The sequence below is a fragment of the Macrobrachium nipponense genome, chromosome 12 (genome assembly GCF_015104395.2).
Source record: "Macrobrachium nipponense isolate FS-2020 chromosome 12, ASM1510439v2, whole genome shotgun sequence".
Lineage (NCBI taxonomy): Eukaryota > Metazoa > Arthropoda > Malacostraca > Decapoda > Palaemonidae > Macrobrachium > Macrobrachium nipponense.
The window spans coordinates 69,441,053-69,460,719 of NC_087205.1; the positions used below are offsets into that span (position 1 = coordinate 69,441,053).

The 19,667-nt window shown below is 46.9% G+C and overlaps 1 protein-coding gene and 1 long non-coding RNA gene across 2 annotated transcripts in view; one reads left to right on the plus strand and one right to left on the minus strand.

Annotated features, from left to right (window-relative positions):
* LOC135224587 (iron-sulfur cluster assembly enzyme ISCU-like) overlaps nucleotides 1–19,667 on the plus strand; it is a 244,126-nt gene that overhangs the window by 186,621 nt on the left and 37,838 nt on the right. The gene's annotated exons all lie outside the window — the stretch shown is intronic.
* The window catches only part of LOC135225019 (uncharacterized), a 110,297-nt gene that overhangs the window by 63,055 nt on the left and 27,575 nt on the right, over nucleotides 1–19,667 (minus strand). Inside the window, exon 2 of the long non-coding RNA XR_010316875.1 lies at nucleotides 11,750–11,976. This is a non-coding gene — a long non-coding RNA (uncharacterized LOC135225019). The remainder of the gene's footprint in view (nucleotides 1–11,749; nucleotides 11,977–19,667) is intronic.

A 19,667-nucleotide genomic window follows, 5' to 3' on the forward strand; every position in this document is an offset into this window, starting at 1 on the left:
TCCCTTCCACGAAGGAATGCGTTCGGCTAGAACCATCGAGCATAAAGAATACGCTCGAGCAATTATATTTAAACGCGTAAACGGATTTCGGATAAATACAAAAGCTGATTTGGTGTTGTCATGACAATACCAAGTATCTAAAATCGAAACTGATAACTACTGGGAGGTTGCAGGCAACCCGAGTTGCAGTTCAATTAAGATACAATTCGTCGTTGTCACAAACCGTAGAGTTAACTACGGTATGCGCCTACCCCCCGGGACAATTCAACTGTTAAAAGAATCATGTCGCGAGGGTAATATACGTAGTATATTTGTAGGTTCTGTAAAACGACCTCCATCCTAAATTCTTTTCCCCTCGAGGAATGAGAATAAGGATTGGAGATCGACTGCCTTCGTTCTCTAGTCAAGAGAGTGAAGGAGAGAGTGAAGAAGTCTTTCCCAAAGGAAAGCTTCAATGGTGAACAGAATACCGAAGACGATAGTTCAAGCCAAACTGGAAGTTCCCGTCCGTTCTTCTCTATTCCAGGTTAATCGCCTACTGTGAGATACTCTTCTTTCAGCAGCAGTCTCCTTCCAAATGCTAGAAAGTACAGGAATTCGAGCATAAGCGAGTTTCCCAATTATCGGGGATTCTTTCTGCTCACTTTGGACCGTGGTCTCGCCTAAGTGTTTGGAGATCGTAAAAAACTCGAACACTCTGAGTGCGCTAGAAATTCCGTAGAATTCTAAGCACTGCGAAACCCCCACCGAATTCGTCTCAAACGATATCGGCTGGCGGTGGTCCTCTCGAGTTCCGTAGAAAATCGAGAAAGGGGCAGGATCCCTCCTCAACGACCGGGGCTTACGTCAGGTAGGACCCGAAGGTCCCCCGGTAGCGCAGCCCCTAACGTGGGATCTTACAGAGAAATCTCTGTAGGATCCCTCCCCTTTCCCTCGTAGCCGTAAGGAGAGAGGGAATGGGGGAGGAATTGGATACTGGCTCGCCTTCCCAGCGGAACTAGCAGTTGGAGAAGAAAAGGAGATCAGCCTATCGCCGCCTCTCAGAGCCTGGGAAAACGTATCGTCAGGAGAAAACGTTTTCCCGAGGAGGGTTACGAACTCATACTGTAGGTAAGGGTCTGCCGCCACTGTGAACGTCGTCTGGGTGGGGCTGATCGACACCTGACAGGAGAGAGCCGATACTGTCCTTGTCGAGGTCGAAATCTCTCAGGAGGACCGAAGGGGTATTCAAATACGGTGTCTGAAGACACGTAGAAACGCCTCTGTCGCAGTAGAGGATGTGGAAGTAGCTTGTTCGACTGGCTAGAACTGAGAGAGCCTTCTTGTCCGGAGACGAGAGACTACCTGGTTCAACACAGTCGGCAAGCTCCGATCGCGGCAGACCCACCGTCGATTTGGGTTCCTCTCGGGCCCCAAACGACTCGAGCCGAGACGTGGCTCTGCTGGTAGGAGCAGCGATCCTTCCCCGGGTCGTTGTGCTGACGAATCAGCGCCATAACCTCGGCAAAGTTCCTCTGGATCTCGGAAGTCACAGCATCTTGCAGAGTAGGACCGTTAAGCCCTCGAACAAGAGCATATTCCGAGAACCTTCCTCCTAAGAAGGGGGAACAGCGACAGCCCTCCTCGGTCCCTCCCAGCCACTTGCGCATACGTCCTGGCGGTCCAAGAACCGTGCCTGGCACGTAGGACGTCGTGGTGGGATCATGAGGGGCGCACCCCTCACAATCACTCCTCAATATCTCGCTCCTCCCGGTGTAACCCGAGGAGGTTGAAGGTACGGGAGAGGCAGACCTGACGCTCCCTCCTCGCTCGCTGGCAGAACCAGCAGGCTTGGAGGGCTGCAGGCGATCGTCAACCGCAGTGGCGATTTGAGCGCAGCCTGGCGGTCGAAACCGTCTCGCTGTGGAGAACGGCTGGACTGAGCACAGGCGGCCCCGATCTCGAGTGTCAGAAGAGCTGTGCTGGTTGCCGTACCCGAGTCGCTCTCTGTGAGAGCGACGGTCAGGCGACCGCAGGCTCACTGTCACGGTTGAGACCGGTGCTTGTCCTCACGGCACGTCACGTCGCTGGTTCCAGCCGTGGCTGGCACCGGCGAACAGGGGGACCTCTTCCCAGCCTCAGCCCGTGGCCGGTCGTGGACCGTCACGTCAGCCCTGGTAGCCAGCTGCTCGCCGCGAGAGCGAGAGCTGGTCTGGTGAGAGTCGCGTGAGCGGCTGTCACCAGTCTTCCGCTCCGTGCCGTGAACTTAACGCTGAGCGGGCTCAGAGATCTGGTTCCTGGCTGCATGGTCGCTGGTAGGCGACCGTACACTCGGTACCTCCCGCGAACGAGAGGCCAAGACGGACCCTGATGCAGTGGCAGAACCACTGACACCAGGCGAGAAAGTACCAGTGTTAGCCGGTACCCCTCTGGCCCCCAGTAGTCTTCTTCCTTGCGGAAGAAGAGAGGGCGGGCCCCGCTCCCGAAGGAGCAGGAGGACCAGCGGAAAGGAACCCTCCTGTCCCACCGAGGGTGAGACGGGTTCCCGAGAAGCTCCCGAGGGAGACCTTCTTAGGAGGAGAGGCAACCTTCTTCTTCCTCGGCTGTGAAGCCTTAGAAGTCGAAGGGGAAGAGGCGGCAGCCGACGACGATGAAGACGACGACGACGACACCTTCCTCCTCTTCTTCGTCAGCTTCCTCAGGACAGACGTAAGATCTGCCATCCAGGGCGGAGCGGGGCTGCTGTAGCCGAAGCCACAGGGCCCGGACGCACCTGTACAGACAGACCAAAGTCTGGGGTAGTACCACCACCAACAGGGACGACGCAGCAGGTATGGGCATCTCAGGCACAGCCAGCACAGCATCGGCAGGACAGCCAGCGCAGCAACGGCAGGGACAGCCAGCGCAGCAAACTGCATGGACAGTCAGCACAGAATCGGTCAGGTACGGCAGGCAGCACCGGAAACACAGGAGGTGGAGCAGCAGCCAGCAACATCCTGGTAACCAAGGCGGCAGTCAGCGAGCTCTAGGGCAGCGGGAAGTGTGGTTGCGGCAGCGCGGCAACCACGCGGCAGCAGCACGCCCCCCTCTCGGTACGGCGAACGGCACTTCACAGCGGCTGTAGGCAAGACTGTTACCACGTGAGGCGAGTACACCAGGTGAGGAGGGACGTCGTCACCTGGAGTCGATATCGTTGTCGTGGTCACCACTCCATGGGTGACCGCAGCAGGCCCAGACATAGAACCGCAGCCCCTGGACACTATGCACGCCCTGCAAATCGAAGGACGCCCATACCTCACCAAGGTCCATCCTCGTGGCAGTAGCACCTGCGGAAAAATAACAGTAGTATTGATTAGTGGGGGGAAGTGACCCTCGCGCGTGGGGTGAGCCCCATGCCGAACGAGCGGAAGACCCCTAATACAATTGTACATCGGGCACCGAGCGCCCTCCCCCGCGCTCGACGGATCGGCGCGAGGAGAAGAACCCAGATAACTCTCCCCCCCCCGCCCCCCCACAAGAAGGGGAAGGGCCATCTGTTGGGAGCTGAGCGGGGGGATTCTCGTTCCCCACCCCGCACAGCACCCATGTACCCAACAGTAATAAAAAGAGCCCGAGAGCAATCGTGCCCTCGGCACCGAATGCAAGGCATAAGGATCAATTCCCTGACTGAGCGGAACTTGAACCAAATAAATATTGATGCAATCAATAATAAAAGGAATAAAATGAAAAAGAATCTTGCATTACGATTCACTTCACAATGAAAATAAGGGCTCGGATCGCATTTGTGCATTTGCGCCCTCGGTACCGAGCGCAAGGGTAAAAGGATCCATTCCTATTATGAACGGAAACCTTGATTCATAATGAATTGATGCAATCAAAATATATATGAAAATGAAAAAGAATTCTGCGCTTGCGATTTCACTTCATACAAAATAAAAAGGGGAAGGATCAATTCCCGGGTAAGAGCGGAAACATTGATCCAAGTAAATAATGCAATCTCAATAAAATATGAACATGAAAAAGAATACTGCACTTGCGATTTCACTTCATTCAAATAAAAAGGGAAAGGATCAATTTCCGGGTAAGAGCGGAAACTGATCCAAAATGAGTATTGCTACATCAAATAAATATATGAAATGAAAAAGAATACTGTACTTGCGATTCCACTTCCATACAGAATAAGTTTTCGTGCCGAGCGCATTCGCTCGGCAACGAGCATACAGGTTCAAAAAAAAAAATAAATGAAAAGGGTACTTACTTACGATTTTCATCTACACATTTCCAACCAAAATATAAGCTCGGAGCGAGCGCTCTCCTGCCCTCGGCACCAAGCATACACAATACGAGGATCATTTCTGGGAAAATGAATTCCCGCACTACGCCCTTCAGTCCGGCACTCGGGTAATCGGAGGGCGTGGGTGGGAGAAACCAAGATCCTTTAATTCACAATTGAATTCAATGGAAATAAAGATGAAATGATTGTACTTACAATTCAGTTTCACTAGATAAATAGAAAAAGAAAAAAACACAACCATGCGAAGCAACGACGATTGAAGTGGGCAGAGAGCGATGATACACACGTCTTACACGCCAGCAGGCCGAAAGCAAAAGTGATTGTTTACCTCCCAGTCGCGCGGCGCGCCTGTCGGACAAGCAGTTAACTACCGAAACCCTTGTTTCGAAAGCTTACTACCTATCCAGCTGCCGCTAGTAACCTTCCTATTGTAAAACAGGACCGAAGGTTTGTATGCCGTTGTCGGAACAACTCAGTGTTTCAATTAGACAGGTTTTGCAATCAAATCTCAGTTTGTTAGACAGTGTTTGCAAATAAAAATGATATTGTTATAATACAATAAAGTTTCATACATACTTACCTGGCAGATATATACATAGCTAAGACTCCGTCGTCCCCGACAGAAATTCAAATTTCGCGCCACTCGCTACCGGTAGGTCAGGTGATCTACCTGCCTGCCTGGGCGGCAGGCAGGCTAGGAACCATCCCCGTTTTCTATCATATTTTCTCTCTTCCACCTGTCTCCTGCGGGGAGGCTGGGTGGGCCATTAATCGTATATATCTGCCAGGTAAGGTATGTAATGAAACTTTATTGTATTATAACAATATCATTTTTCCATACAATGAACTTACCTGTCAGATATATACATAGCTGATTGGCACCCTTTGGTGGAGGGTCAGAGACAGCTAATATGGAATAGACAGGTAAACAACATATGTTGTAGGTATAAAAGAAAAACCTTGGTTCCTACCTGATAGGTGGTAGACTTGTGGCTGTAGCCCGGTAGTCTGCATCACCTCAAGACTTTAGCGAGATATTAGATCTATGGCTAGAGTTCTTGTGGGTCTGTCGATGGGTATAAGAAGCCGCTTACTCGGCAGAGCCTAAAAGGACTTTGTCAATGGGTACTGGACCACTTCTATGACAACACACCTTGTGAAGGAGCATAACCAATCCGACCACCTGATCCTAACCACCATGTTAGTTATAATAGAATTGCTCTGAGTTATCCCCGAACTCATAACAAACAACCCATAACTCGAAACGAAAAACTCATTTATACAAAAATTCTCAAAAAAAAAAAAATTTTTTAAATACTCCCCTAAAAGATATCACAAGAGTTCCTTACTGAACAACAGTGACTGTCCGCCAGTGCAGCACTAAGCCCTCTTTGTCAGCAGGAATCTAGAACATATCTAGTAGAAGGTATGTGCAAATTCAAGGATTGGTGTTTGCTCCCGTACCCAGTATTGTATCCGCCGATACAAATGGTCCCAGAGAAAAACATTTCTCGTAGGTCACAGCGAACGTCTTTAAGATAGTGAGATGCAAAAAACTGAATTGCACCTCCAATATGTCGTGTCAATGATTTTCTTTAATGACATATTCTTCTGAAAAGAGAGAGACGTCGCCACTGCTCTTAACTTCATGGGCTTTTACTCTTAAAAGCGGGAAAAGAGTCGTCAGGACAGAACTTGTGAGCATCCGTAATGACGCTCCTAATTGAAGAAAGCTAATGCGTTCTTAGACATGATTCTTGTGGGGTCCTTAATCGAACACCAAAGACTTTGTCTAGAGCCTCCCATTTGCTTCTTTCTTTGTAAGAAGAACTTCAAGGCTCTTACCGGGCAAAGAGACCTCTCTGTTTCTCTCCCTACCAGACTCGATAAGCCTTTGATTGACTCGAATCTCTTGGGCCAGGGATTCGATGGATTTTCATTCTTCGCTAGAAACAGAGTTCTAAACGAGCAAAAGGCCGAGTCTTTGTTAAAGCCGACTTCATCTTCTAGGGCATGAAGTTTCGCCAACTCTTTTGGCCCTGTCCTCCAAAGATAGGAGAAACAAGCAATTTTCTTGTTATATCCCTGAACGAAGCTACGTGGGGAGGCTCAAATCTGTCCGACGAAAGGAACTTGAGAACTACGTCCAGGTTCCAGCTGGGTGGAGTTAGTTCCTTCGATTTGTCGTTTCAAACGATCTAATCAAGTCGTGCAGATCTTTATTGTCAGCAATGTTTAGGCCTCTGTTTCTAAATACTGCCGACAGCATGCTCCTGATCCTTTGATTGTCGATACAGACAAATGAGAGACCTCTCTCAAGAACAACAGGAAAATCGGCGATTTCGGTTATAGAGGTACTGGAGGAGGACAACTTCTTAGACTTGCACCACCTTCTGAATACCTCCCACTTCGAACTGATAGACTCGTCTAGTGGAAGCTCTGCGGGCTCTAGCGATAGCGCTTGAAGCTTCGCGAGAAAACCCCTCGCTCTGACAAGTCTTTTCGATAGTCGAAAGGCAGTCAAGAGCGAGGAGCGGGGAGGTTTTGATGAAACCTCTCGAAGTGTGGCTGTCTGAGAAGATCCATCCTTTTTGGAAGGGATCTTGGGAAGTCTACGTCCACTCCAGCACCTCGCAAACCAATCTTGTGCTGGTCAAAACGGGCTATCAGGGTCATCCTTGTCCCGTTGGACGCTACGAAACTTTCTCACACGTGTCCCAGGATTTTGAAAGGGGGGAAGTGTACGACGTCCACATGAGACCAGTCCAGCAGGAAGGCGTCGACCACGAGAGCTCTTGGGTCTTCCACCACTGAACAAAAGACTTCCAGCCTTTTGGAAAGGAATGTGGCGAACAGATCTACGTGAGGAGTGCCCCAAAGATCCCAAAAGACTCTGACACACCTCTGAATGAAGAGTCCATTCTGTGTGAAGGACCTGGCTTCTCCTGCTCAGTCTGTCTGCCCTGATGTTTCTCGTCCCTGAACAATCTTGTTAGGAGGGCGATGTTTCTTTGTGAGGATTATTAGCAGATCTCTTGCTATCTCGTAAAATGAACGACAGAGTGTGTTCCTCCCTGCTTCCGAATGTAGGACAGGGCTGTAGTGTTGTCCACATTCACTTGGACCACACTGTTCGTCACAAAGGGTTCGAAGAACTTTAGCGCTAAGTGAACTGTTAGAAGTTCTTTGTAATTTATGTGCCAGGACACCTGTGCTGTCTTCCAGGTGCCTGACACTTCTCTCGGTCCTAGTGTTGCTCCCCAACCCTTCTCCGATGCGTCGGAATACAACACTCGGTTTGGGTTCGGAACTTCCAGAGAAATTCCCTGTTCTCTTTTAGAGGGGACAAACCACCATTGCAGGTGTGGTTTCATTTCCCTTGGAAGGAGAAAACTGTCGAGAGAAGTCCCGTCTTCCAGTTCCACGATCTCTTTAGTAAAAACTTGAAGAGGGAGAAGAGGTAGTCTTCCTAGAGGAAAGAAAACTGTTCGAGCGAGGAAAGGGTGCCTAGTAGGCTTAACCATTCCCTCGCCGAAGTCCGTTCTTTCCCTAAGAAACAGAGAGACTTTTTCCAAGCCTCTCACGATTCTCTCTTGCGAAGGAAATACTCGAAAACCCCGAGAATCCATCTGAATCCCCAGGATAGACCAAGTTTCTGTCTGGGAATCAGCTGTGACTTCTCGAGGTTCACGAGTAGTCCCAACGCCTTTATCAGGTCTAGGGTCAAAGAAAGGTCCTCCAAACACTGTCTCTCTGTTTCTGGCCCTTATGAGCCAATCGTCCAAATATAGAGAGATGTTGACGCCTTTGAGGTGAAGAAACCTCGCCACATTCTTCATCAGGCTTGTGAAGACCTGAGGCGCTGTTGGATAGGCCGAAACACAAGGCCCTGAACTGAAAGATCCTTCCCCCCCCGTCATGAAACGGAGTACTTCTTCGACGAAGGGTGAATCGGCGGACATGAAAATAGGCGTCCTGGAGATCCAGCGACACCATCCAATCTCCTTGACGTAACGCCGCAAGGACTGAGGCCGAAGTCTCCATAGAGAACTTCTCCTTTCGAACGAACTTGTTCAGAGTGCTGACATCTAGAACTGGTCTCCAGCCCCCCGAGGCTTTCGCAACCAGGAAAAGCCGATTGTAAAACCCCGGAGAGTTTTGCTCTAGAACCAGTTCTATAGCTCTTTTGTCCCACATTTGATCACCATCAGACGAAGAGTATCCCTCAGTACAGGGTGCCCTGTATCTGGCTGACAGTTCCCGCGGAATGGTCGTTAGTGGAGGACTGTCTTGGAAGGGGATAAGATATCCCTTCCTTATTATGGACATGGAAGAGGCGTCTGAGTTTATGAGTGACCAGGTGTCTGCAAATTCGAGAAGCCTGGCCCCCACTGGTGTTTGGAGGCTGTCTGTCTCACTTCCCTTTCTTAAAGGGACGGGAAGGAGCCTTACCTCTCTCTCAAGACCTCTTCTCTTAGAGGTAGCTCTGGAGAGAGGCCCTCCTCGAAAGGGCTGAACCGTAGAAGTCAGTCCTTTCTTGTCAACAGAAACAAGAGGTCTCTTCTTCCTTGCAGTTTGCAGGAGAAGATCCTGAGTCGCCTCTCAGTCAGTGATCGAGAAATGTCCTTCACTAACTGAGGAAGAAACAGAAGTCAGACATGGGACGAAACGAAAACCAGGGCTGCTCTCTGTGAGGGGGAAAGAAACCGCCTGGTTAGGAACTGAACTAAAAAAGTACTCCTCTTCTTAAGGAGTACTGCTCCGAAAAGAGAGGAGATTTCTCCCGATCCGTCTTGTACCGCCTTGTCAATACAAGCAAGAATACTGAGAATGACTTCTGGGTCAAGACCATCCGAGTCATGAGCTTCTTAGACATCACCCCAAGGGACCAGTCTAGGAAATTAAACACTTCCAAAATATGGAAGAGTCCCTTGAGGAGATGATCCGTCTCCGAAATAGCCCAAGACACGCGAGCTCCATTCAAAGCGTGTCTCCTTGACGAGTCAACCAAGGTTTGAAAAGTCTGCTTCGGCTGTCCGCTGGGAGAGAAAGGCCCATGTTCTCCCCAGTTCGGTACCAGAAACCTCTCTTGCCAGAAAGTATGGCTGGAGGCATACAGAAGGTAGTTCTGCCCAGATCCTTCTTAGACAACATCCATTTGTCTAAGGACTGAAGCGCTCTCTTCATAGAGATTGTAGGTCTCATCTTCAAGACCGACGAAGACTTAGGCACAATCGGACTCGAAAACAGGGATCGGGCGGCGAAGGAGGAGCGGCAGGAGTTAAAGAATCTCCGTATTCTCGTAAAAGAAGGAAGGTCCGTCAGAACTTTATAGTTCGAGACTCCTTCTCTACCGTCACCCTCTTCTTCCGAATCTCCTTCTACACCTTGTGGAGAATCGGCCTGAAAAACGAGAGGATCTTCATCCCGTTCTCTCTCTACTGGTGACAAACTCCTACTAGGAGAGGGGCTCATAGAGTGAACCGACTCTCTCTCACGTCTAAAAGAAGTCTCGCGTCTGCTTGACTTCTCGCGCCTGAAAGCTCCTCGCGCTTGGCTTGGCGCCTCGCGCTTGTCTGGCGCCTCGCGCTTGGCTGGCGCTTCAACGCTTGGCTGGCGGCGTGTTAGCTTGGCTGGCAATCTCGCGCCTGGGGCTTGACGCCCTCGCGCTTGTCTGGCGCCTCACGCAACTCCTCGCGCCTGGCTGAATTCTTCGCGCTTGGCTGGCGCCTCGCGCTTGGCTGAATCCTCACGCCTAACTGGCGCTCTGCGCCTGGCTGGTGCCTCAGGCCATGAGCGTATCCTGATCTCGAGCAACTCGCTCGGAAAGAGATGCATGACGTTTTGTACGCCTTCTTCTTGCCTGGAAAAGACGTCCTATGTCTGGCGGAACTGGGCTTCACGTCGGCTGGCGGAGAAAGAAGACGAGACTTCTTAATAGTAAGTCTAGCGTCCTTCTGCGAGGGGGATCCCTTGAAAGAACTCCCACCAAAGAGGCAATCTGCTATTGAACTGCCAGCAAAATCCTCTTTGGAAGCCACCCCAGCGTCCTCTTCAATAGAAGAAGAGGAGAACTCGAAGGAGTGCGATCATCAAATACATCTCTAGGAGCGTCGAAACCAGCTTAGCCTTCTTGATAGAAGAAGGAGCTTCCTCCGAGAAGCGCTCCGGGCTCGAGTTGAACGCGCGCTCTTTCCAATGCCTTTTCAGTGGCCTAGAAAGATCAGAGTCCTTCCACCCTCGTTTAGGTGAAGGAGAACCGGACGACGAGAAACAATCTCGTAGGACGCTTCTATTTGAGTCGGTCCTGAGCAGACTGTAACGAAACAGAACCTGCTGAAGGGACGCCTGACCGTTGGGGATTCCCCACAACCTCCGTACGACTTTCGACTTTCCTACTCCTCTGGGTATGTGAGTTTGAAGAGGTCTAGGCCGGGGAGCATCGCAGGACGGTCAGACGCCCCCTCCACAACACTGGAACACTCACTTCACTTAGTAATTCACAATCACTAGCCTTACCTTGCATGGCCGCCATCTTTGTCTTCATTTTACGAAGAGTAGCCTTCAGATGGCGATTCAGAAGCCGATCCGAATGCAAAGCCTGTGAGGATTCAGATACATAGGGAGAATCATATTCATTAATAAAAGGAGAGTTAGACTCAGAAAAAGGCTCAATAGGCCTTATACTCACACTCTTTTTGTGCAGCTCGTCTAATCCTATCCCTCTTCTAACTTCTTCAAGTAAGAAGTTAGAGTCTTCCATTCATTAGCATCCAACTTTTCACACTCAATACAGGTGTTAGCCAAAGAACAGTCAAACCCCCTACATTTACGACATACAGTGAGGATCAACCGAAACCTTCGGTATCCTCACCTTGCAGCCTACATTCACACACACTCTCACACTAACACTTGAATCAGACATTCTAATAGAAAAATCAAAAGCAAGTCCAAATCCAGTCCACAGTAGCGAATGCCAATACAACGATCCAGTACGTCACCAAGAAATCCAATAAAGATGATCAATAAAGTCTTGAAAAGCGAATTCCAGTCAGGAGGTAGTAACAACAATGTTGATACCACCGGCGACAGAGAAAATATGATAGAAAACGGGGATGGTTCCTAGTCCTGCCGCCCAGGGCAGGCAGGGAGATCACCTGACCTACCGGTAGCGGAGTGGCGCGAAATTTAAAAAAAAGAATTTCTGTCGGGGACGACGGAGTCTTAGCTATGTATATACTGACAGGTAAGTTCATTGTATGAAATCTCAATGTTTTAATTAGACAGGCTGTGCAATATTTTTACAACTCTTTCTTCCAATAACTTAGATGATTTACTTCATCAGCAACATGAATAAATTAAAAATTCTTTAAAAGATTGCTACAAAAAACTATATATATAGTTATGGTCAAAATTAAGAAAAAAAAATTAAAAACATACACTTCCTGCAAGGTAAACGGGTTGTGAGTACTTTACCGACTTCCCTTTGATCCATTCTAGTTGCTAGGGATGATGAAGCAATGGCAGAGCCACAGCCAAAAGTTTTGAATTTTGCATCTATTATTTTGCCATTTTCATCTACCTTCACTTGAAGCTTCATAAACATCACCACAGGCAGGGGCTCCAACCAAGCCTGTTCCAACATTTACTTCATTTTTATCGAGAGAGCCAACATTTCGTGGATTTTCATAGTGATCAATAACCTATGAGAAAATAAAAAAGAATGGGTAATAATAATAAATATTGTATACAATAAGCAATAAAAGTACAGCCCATGTGACATGTAAATATAAATACAGTACAGCTGATGTGACATGCTAATTTGAACAGTATGCAAATACTTCATTTAATATTTATTTATTAAAGTACTTACCTCTCCATTATATAGCCTTTCCTTCTGCACCAGTGTGATAGTTTGTTTCTATGTTTGAAAGATTGCAAAACAAAAATGAGAACACCTCCTATCCATCTACTTAGCCCACCTTCCACCAGGAGGCCTTTAAGTACAAACAATTGCAGCTGGTAAGTCTACTTATGTCCACTTGAATGTGGAGAGGTATGGAGGGGCAACTTGTATAATGGAGAGGTAAGTATTGTAAAAAAATTTTTTCTAAATGAAGTCTTTTTTTACCCCTTCCATATATACGTAGTTGATTCCCACAATTGAAAAAGGTGGGTGACAAAGAGGAAATCAGCTAAAACTTAAAGGCTACTTAGTAATAAAATATGTACAAAAACAAGTGCTTGTTTGCCCCGTGAATTCCATCCATTCTGCAGGAGAGGGATAGGGTTACCAAGCCAAAGCCCTGCAGGGCCAACGATGGATAACTATTAAGGATACAATTTAGCATGAAAGTCCTTAACCAAAGAGCAGTAAAAAGACATTGCACTCCTACTCTCTGGAAGCTATGGCTTCTGAACACTACAAACATTCTTTACATCAACTTTAATATCTTTGATGCAATTTGGACAAAATCTTTAAGTCTTTACTGGACCCACAAAGGTGTCAAGCTTCTCAGGTTCTAGTGATTCCAAGCTTGGTAAAGAGACTGTTGAAAAGCACAAGTTGAAAAGCACAAGCAACCTATCCTCTTGCCAAAGAAAAGTGGAAAACTAGGGGTTAACCAATGATCATGCACCAGAGATCAAGGCAAAGATTACAATACTTGATGGTGGAAGAACAGCAGCTAACTGTACTGAACTGAGAAGCTACTGCCAAGGGTTGAAAACTCCTCTTTAGTCACTGGAAACAAAACCACTACCTCCGGCTCAAAAGGAGGATACATTTTGGTTGAAAGTCTGTCAGCTCAAAAAGAAAGTTCCTGAGTCACTGAGGAATCAAAAATGAAACAGCAGTTAACTGTTTAAAGAAGAAACTTCCACAACTGCATAAGGAGTTAAAATCCCAAAAGCAGAATGTTGCAAGACTACTAATAAAGGCAACTACCTGCGATCTCTTGAAACCATTTCCAAAGTTTATGAAAATTGTGGTACATCACTTAGTATTTATTAGCTTTCTCTTAACTTTCTGAAATCACCTCACAGGCTCAAATACATGCACAAGTATAATACTGTACTGTGCTAACACAAGGTACTTGGTACTACTGTATGATCATGCATAGGATCAGAGTGAAACTGACGATAATTTTTGCTATTTACCAATAACTACCTCATAATCAAAGAAATTAACATTGTCAATTGTCAACTGACATCACCACATAAATTACATCTTAGTGCTGAATTTGGTAATAGATTGCTAGGATGCAAATTCCTTATGCATGAGGGAACTGTACAGTAAAACAATGAGTATTCTTTACTGGGGGAAATATTATTCAAGAATTTGAACTATATATTGTGATTCACCCATGTAATGATGGGCATCTTTTATTTGCAGTCTTAATTACTTCTTGAAAAATTAGATACATGCAGTATATGTACGTACAATAATTTTTATTAAGGTAGACATGCTTACTATTTCTTCTTGAAGGCTGTGTGCCTTCAAGTCCACTTTCCAATATTCTCTGATGCATCTAGGTCCCATTAATACAGTGGTTCTTAGCCTTTTTTTTTTTTACAGTGACCCAATATCTTGTCAAAATTAACCATGGAGACCCATACCCTCATAAAAATTTTCCGTTTCTATATTGTATAGCGCATTAAAAATGCTATTTTTATAATAAAATGAAGTTTTATAAATATACTTATCAAGTACGTAATTACTTAGCTAATGATTAGCCTTGCACAGCATCCTAAAATTCATAAAAATTTGCACGCAAGTGACTGTTGCAATGCGTGGGTGACAGGTCTGCCCACCACAGTGGGAACTTGCGAGCGACATTAGCCGATAGTGGCACTTTAATTTATGCCGCTAAGTCCATGTAAATCAGAGGGGAAGAGGGTAGGCTCTGATTTAGTAATTACTTGGTAAGTATATTTATAAAACTTCATTTTATTATAAACACAAAATTTTTATAAAAGTAACTTCCAAGTAATTACTTAGCTGAATGCCACACTGCAAGGGGGATGGGATGAATAGACTGAACTAACTCAATGTAAAAAAGATTGTAATTATTGATCTAGAGGAAAGGCTAACACTGGCTCAGTGTTTGTCACTTGCTCACCTGGTAAGAGAGGTACAGTGAGAGACACTGCCTCTGGTGGTGCTCACCTCAACCTGTAATGGTGTGGCAGTGAGCCGGGAGTCACCTCTACATCATGGAAGTCTCGCAGTGGGGGATCTGCCTGATCGCTGACAAGACTCAGGATAAAAGTTTCATGCCCTTGCCCTGAGCGCAGTACCAAAATAACAAGACCAGAGAATCAACCTGTCACCTTACGAGTCTTATGGCAACTCAATTAAGAGACACTAACCAACCGACCTACTGGTGGGTCCTCCAGGTATGAGTAAACCCCCCAGGTTCCCCATAACTTGACATCCTTGACACAAGGAAAAGATAGGAGAGAGTTCGTGTCCCTCCTATGCTTCCTCACCCAACACCATGCCAGCCACCGCCAACGGGCAAGGGTACTGCAATTTTGAAAGACTGTTTCTACGTCTCTCAAATAATGTAACGCAAACATTGACTTACACCTCCAAAAGGGAGATTGAAGTATTACAGAGAATGACTAAGTTATTTTTATAGGAGAGAGAGGCAGCCACAGCTCTGACCTCATGTACTCTCGCTTTCATTGCTGAAAGTGATTCCTCCTGTATCTGGCAATGAGCTTCATTGGAAATTAGATCTCTGATAAAGAATGAGAGACCGTTCTTGGAAAGTGGACAGGTGGGATTCTTGACCGAATACCAGAAGTTACTTGAGGATCCCCTGGATCTTCTCCATTTTCTCCAGGTAACACCTCAGTGCTCTGACTGGACAGAGAGTTCCTTCTTTTTCATCTGAGTCCAGGATACCAGTTAAACTCCTTATACAAAAAGACCGGGGCCATGGCCATGGCGAGAATCTAACACTTTTTATTGATAGCGTGTACCTCCCTCACGCATTTAGCAATAGCTAACGCTACTAGAAACAGTCAACTTGAAGGGCTTGAAAGGAGGGCCCGTAAGCCACTTCAATACTACGTCCAGGTTCCTGGAAACCGAAGTGGACTTCTGCTTGGGGGAGTCGAAAGATTTCAACAGGTCATGAACATCTTGATTAGTAGAGAGGTCCAGATTATGATGCTTAAGCACTGACGTAAGCATGGCTCGGTAAACTTTGATTGTGAAAGATGAAAGGTTCTTGGAGGTTCTTAAATAGAGAGGAAAATTGGCTATCTGAGTTACAGATGTCTCAGGAGAAGAGATGTGATGTCTAGAGCACCATCTACGGAAGACTGTCCATTTTGACTGGTTGACGTTACTAGTCGACTGGTGTCTGCACCTTGCAACAGTTTCCGCAGCTGCTCTTGAAAATTCCTTTGCTCTAAAGAATTTCTGAAGCCTGTCAGAGCGAGCATGCACAACCCTTGGTGGTACCTTCTGAAGTGCGTTGTCTGAATAGCCACAGTCTTTGGGGGAGTAGTCGCGGAAAGTCCACCAGCAGACGTAGAAGGTCCAGGAACCATTCCTTCGTGGGCCAGAACAGGGCTACCAGTCATGGAGACGTTGCTGTGAGATACGAACTTCTTCAGAACTTTCCTGATTAGGCTTAGGCTGAATGGAGGGAAAGCGTAAAGATCCAGTCCCGACCAGTCGATCAGTAGCGCGTCTGTCACCCACGTTTGAGGGTCTGGGGTTGGGGAAACGAAGAGAGGAAGATGGTTGTTCCTTGATGTTGCAAACAAGTCTATTAGTGGTCTGCCCCACAATCTCCTCAGGTCAGAGCAAATTCTGTCATCCAGAGTCCACTCGGTGGAAAGCTCTCGGTTCTGTCTACTCAACTTGTCTGCCAGGACATTTAACTTCCCTAAATGAAGTGGGCGACGAGTGTTACCTGATGTTGATGGGCACACAGGAGAAACTCTCGTGCCATCTGACAGAGGGAAAAGGAGTGTGTGCCCCCCGTTTCTTGATGTAGAACAAGGCCATGGTGTTGTCCGCATGCAAAACCACTCTCTAGTTGCACACGTATGAGGAGAAATTATCTAAGCTAAGGTGAAAGGTCTTCAACTCCTTGATGTTAATGTGGAGCTTTGTTTCCTCTGGGGACCAGGTCCCTGAAACTTCCAGAGATCCTGGAAGGGCTCCTCAGCCCAGATCCGAAGTATTCAAGTTAAAGTCCAAGTAGGGTTTGGGGGGAAAATGGGATCTCCCTTGTGAATATCTTCTTTCTGGTAGCCACCATTGTAGATCGGTTTTTATCTCCTGCGTGATAAGAAAACTTGTTGAGCCTGGTTGAGTCTTCCTGTCCCAGTTGGCTTTGAGGAAGAATTGGATATTTCTTGTGTGTAACCTGCCAAAGGGAACGAAGGTCTCGATGGAAGAAAACGTTCCTAGTAGACTCATCCACTGAAGAGCCGAGCACAATGGGAGAGCAAGGAACTTGGAGATTGACTGAATGCAACCTGCAATTCTCTTTGGGGATGGAAAAGCCTGAGAGTTAAGAATCATTCCCAGATAAAGAATCCCCTGAAATAGAACCAACTGGGACTTCTGGAGATTTAGCAGGATTCCCAATTCTTGAGAGATGAAGTGTACTTTGAAGGTCCTTGTTTCTTTGACGGTGCGCGAAGAAGCCAGTCATCTAAATACAGGTGTTGATGCCTATTAGGTAAACCCATTTGGCGAGAGGAGAGAAAACTTGAGAGAATACTTGCAGTGCCATGGAAAAATCGAAACATAGGAACCGTAACTGGAAGACGAATCTTAGAAACTTCTTCGATGTTGGATGAACTGGAATATGTAGATAAGCATCCTGCATGTCTAGGGTGATCATTCAATCGCCCGGATGAATGGATAACATGACTGGCCGGCTCGTTTTCATCATACACTTGGTCTTTACTGCGAAGCGATTTGAGGAGCGCTTACGGATAGTACCAGTCTCCAGCCCCTGATGTCTTGGGGACTAAAAATAATATTGTCATGATACAATAAAGTTTGTTCATACTTACCTGACAGATATATATATATAGCTGTATTCTCCGAAGTCCAACAGAATTTCCAAACCAATCCCGGCACACGCAGTGGTCGCGCCAGGTGGTTAGTACCCATTCGCCGCGGGAGGGACCGGCGGGAGGTTGGTCAGGAACCATTCCCATCTTCTATTCAGATTTTCAAAACCACTGTCCCCTGAGGGGAGGCGGGTGGGTACTTGATTATATATATTCTGTCCGGTAAGTATGAACAAACTTTATTGTATCATGACAATATCATTTGTTCATGACACTTACCTGCCAGAATATATAATAGCTGACTCCCACCATTGAAGGTGGGAAAGGGACAGAATAGAAGAATTTTGGAAACACATTACATGCAGATGATTGACATCTTGGTTCCTTACCTGTTAGCATAGCTGACTTCGTGATTACTGTCACCAAAGTCTGCTTCTGCTTTACTAGAATTTCCAGTAAGGTATAGCTGGATAGTTCTAGATGATCTGTCAACGGAAGCATGACCACAATGTGACTAGCCCATATGACCATACCATGAGGGCTAAGAAGTAAAATATATCACCACCTGACCAACCGAGCCAAAGTTAAGGATATTTAACTAAGGCTTAAGGATTGAGAAGTCTGCCACTGGTGGCCGACCCAACAACTCCAAATTAACAACTCTTCCTAAACCATTTTCTATAGGATAGGATAGTGGTACTTCTTGCCCCAAGATTGTGTCTGCAGACACGTATGGCCCTAGCGAGCAGCAAATCTTATATGTCGTCTTCACATCCCGCAGGTATTGTGAATTGGACACAAAGTTGCTTCGCTAAAACATGGCACTCAGGATGTTACTGAGTGCCATTGTCTATTGAAATGCTTCCGAGGCCGCGCCCTCACCTTGTGAACATTCAGTTTAAGATTTCAAATCTTTGTCCAAAATTGATGAATGAGCCTCTTTGAAAGAACTCCTTAACAATAACGCCAGGGTGTTCTTTGACATGGGCAAGTCTGGTCTGCTACGAAATACTCCGAAGGACCTTGACTTTCTTAGTTTTATCTAGATAAAACTTGAGAGACCCGACAGGGCACAGGACTCTCTCTGGCTCTTGCCCAATAATTTATGCCATCCCCTTGACTTCCAAGCTCCTGGGCAAGGGTTAGACGGGTTCTCGTTCTTAGGCAAGAACGGAAGGTTTAGATAACACACCACATTATGTTCACTAAAGCCAAAACGTCTGATGATGATTTAAAACTCCCCTAACCCTCTTTGTCGTAGCTAGAGTGGTTAGAAAAATTAGCCTTTCTGGTCACGTGCATTAAGTTCACAGAAAGGAGAGGATCGAAATGCTTCGACATCGGGAACTTCAGACTACATGCAGGTTCCATGCCGGAATCTTCGATCTGTACAGTTTCGAGACTTCCACAGACCTTAAAGATCGTGAAGGGCTTGTTTTTTGACAGATCCAAATCTCTAAGCCCCAAAGGCCGTCAACAACATACTCCTGATGAAGCGTTCTCTTCCGTAAGACCTCTCTTGAAAGACGTCCTCGCGCTCAAAAAGGAACGTAGAGAGCTCTGAAAGGCGTCCTTCTAACATCACGAAAAGCGACATGGAGAGCTTCCTGACGTGACACGGCGGACCCAAAAGCGTCAACACAAGTAACTTGAGAGGCGTCCTTGTGAGGGACGACGCTCATGAAGTGCGCTAGCTTCCTAAGCAGTGTGTGATGGACATTCACAACTCCTAACAAAGACGACGGCCGCCTGTGCGACATCTTGCGTCTTCGTCATGCTCATTGACACTTCCCGAAACGCACTCAATATGATGCGTTCTTGGGTGCGAAATTGTAGAATGTGAGAAGACATCCTATTTCCTTCTACACTCCCTTCATAGAGAGCGAAGTGGAGATCTTGACGAGACCATCTCCTTCCTCTTCTTTGACAACGCCCACTGCGAGAGAGGAGAGCAAGGGATCCTCTATCTGAAGGAGGTTCGAAGAAGAAATTCGGGTATGCCTCATTTATCAAGTTCCTGCAAAGGAACATCATGCGCAGCGTCCTGGAGAACTTTCTCCTGACGAGTGTCCATATAGGACTTTTGTCAAAGGCATTGAAGCATAGGGCGCTTAATCATCTGAAGAACGTCCTGCTCCTTATTCCTTAGTGTCTCGACTCGTAGGACGCCTAGCGTCCTCCTCCGCGTCCTGGAGAGCGTCCAGAGGTCTACGACATCGAACGTCTTCCAAAAAGCGTCCTGGCCAGCGTTGCGTTGGAAAGTCTTTAAAATGTTAAGGCTAAGATCACAATCGCATGACAATAGAGAGAGAGAGGACGTGAAGCGTCCTCCTCTATAAGCTTC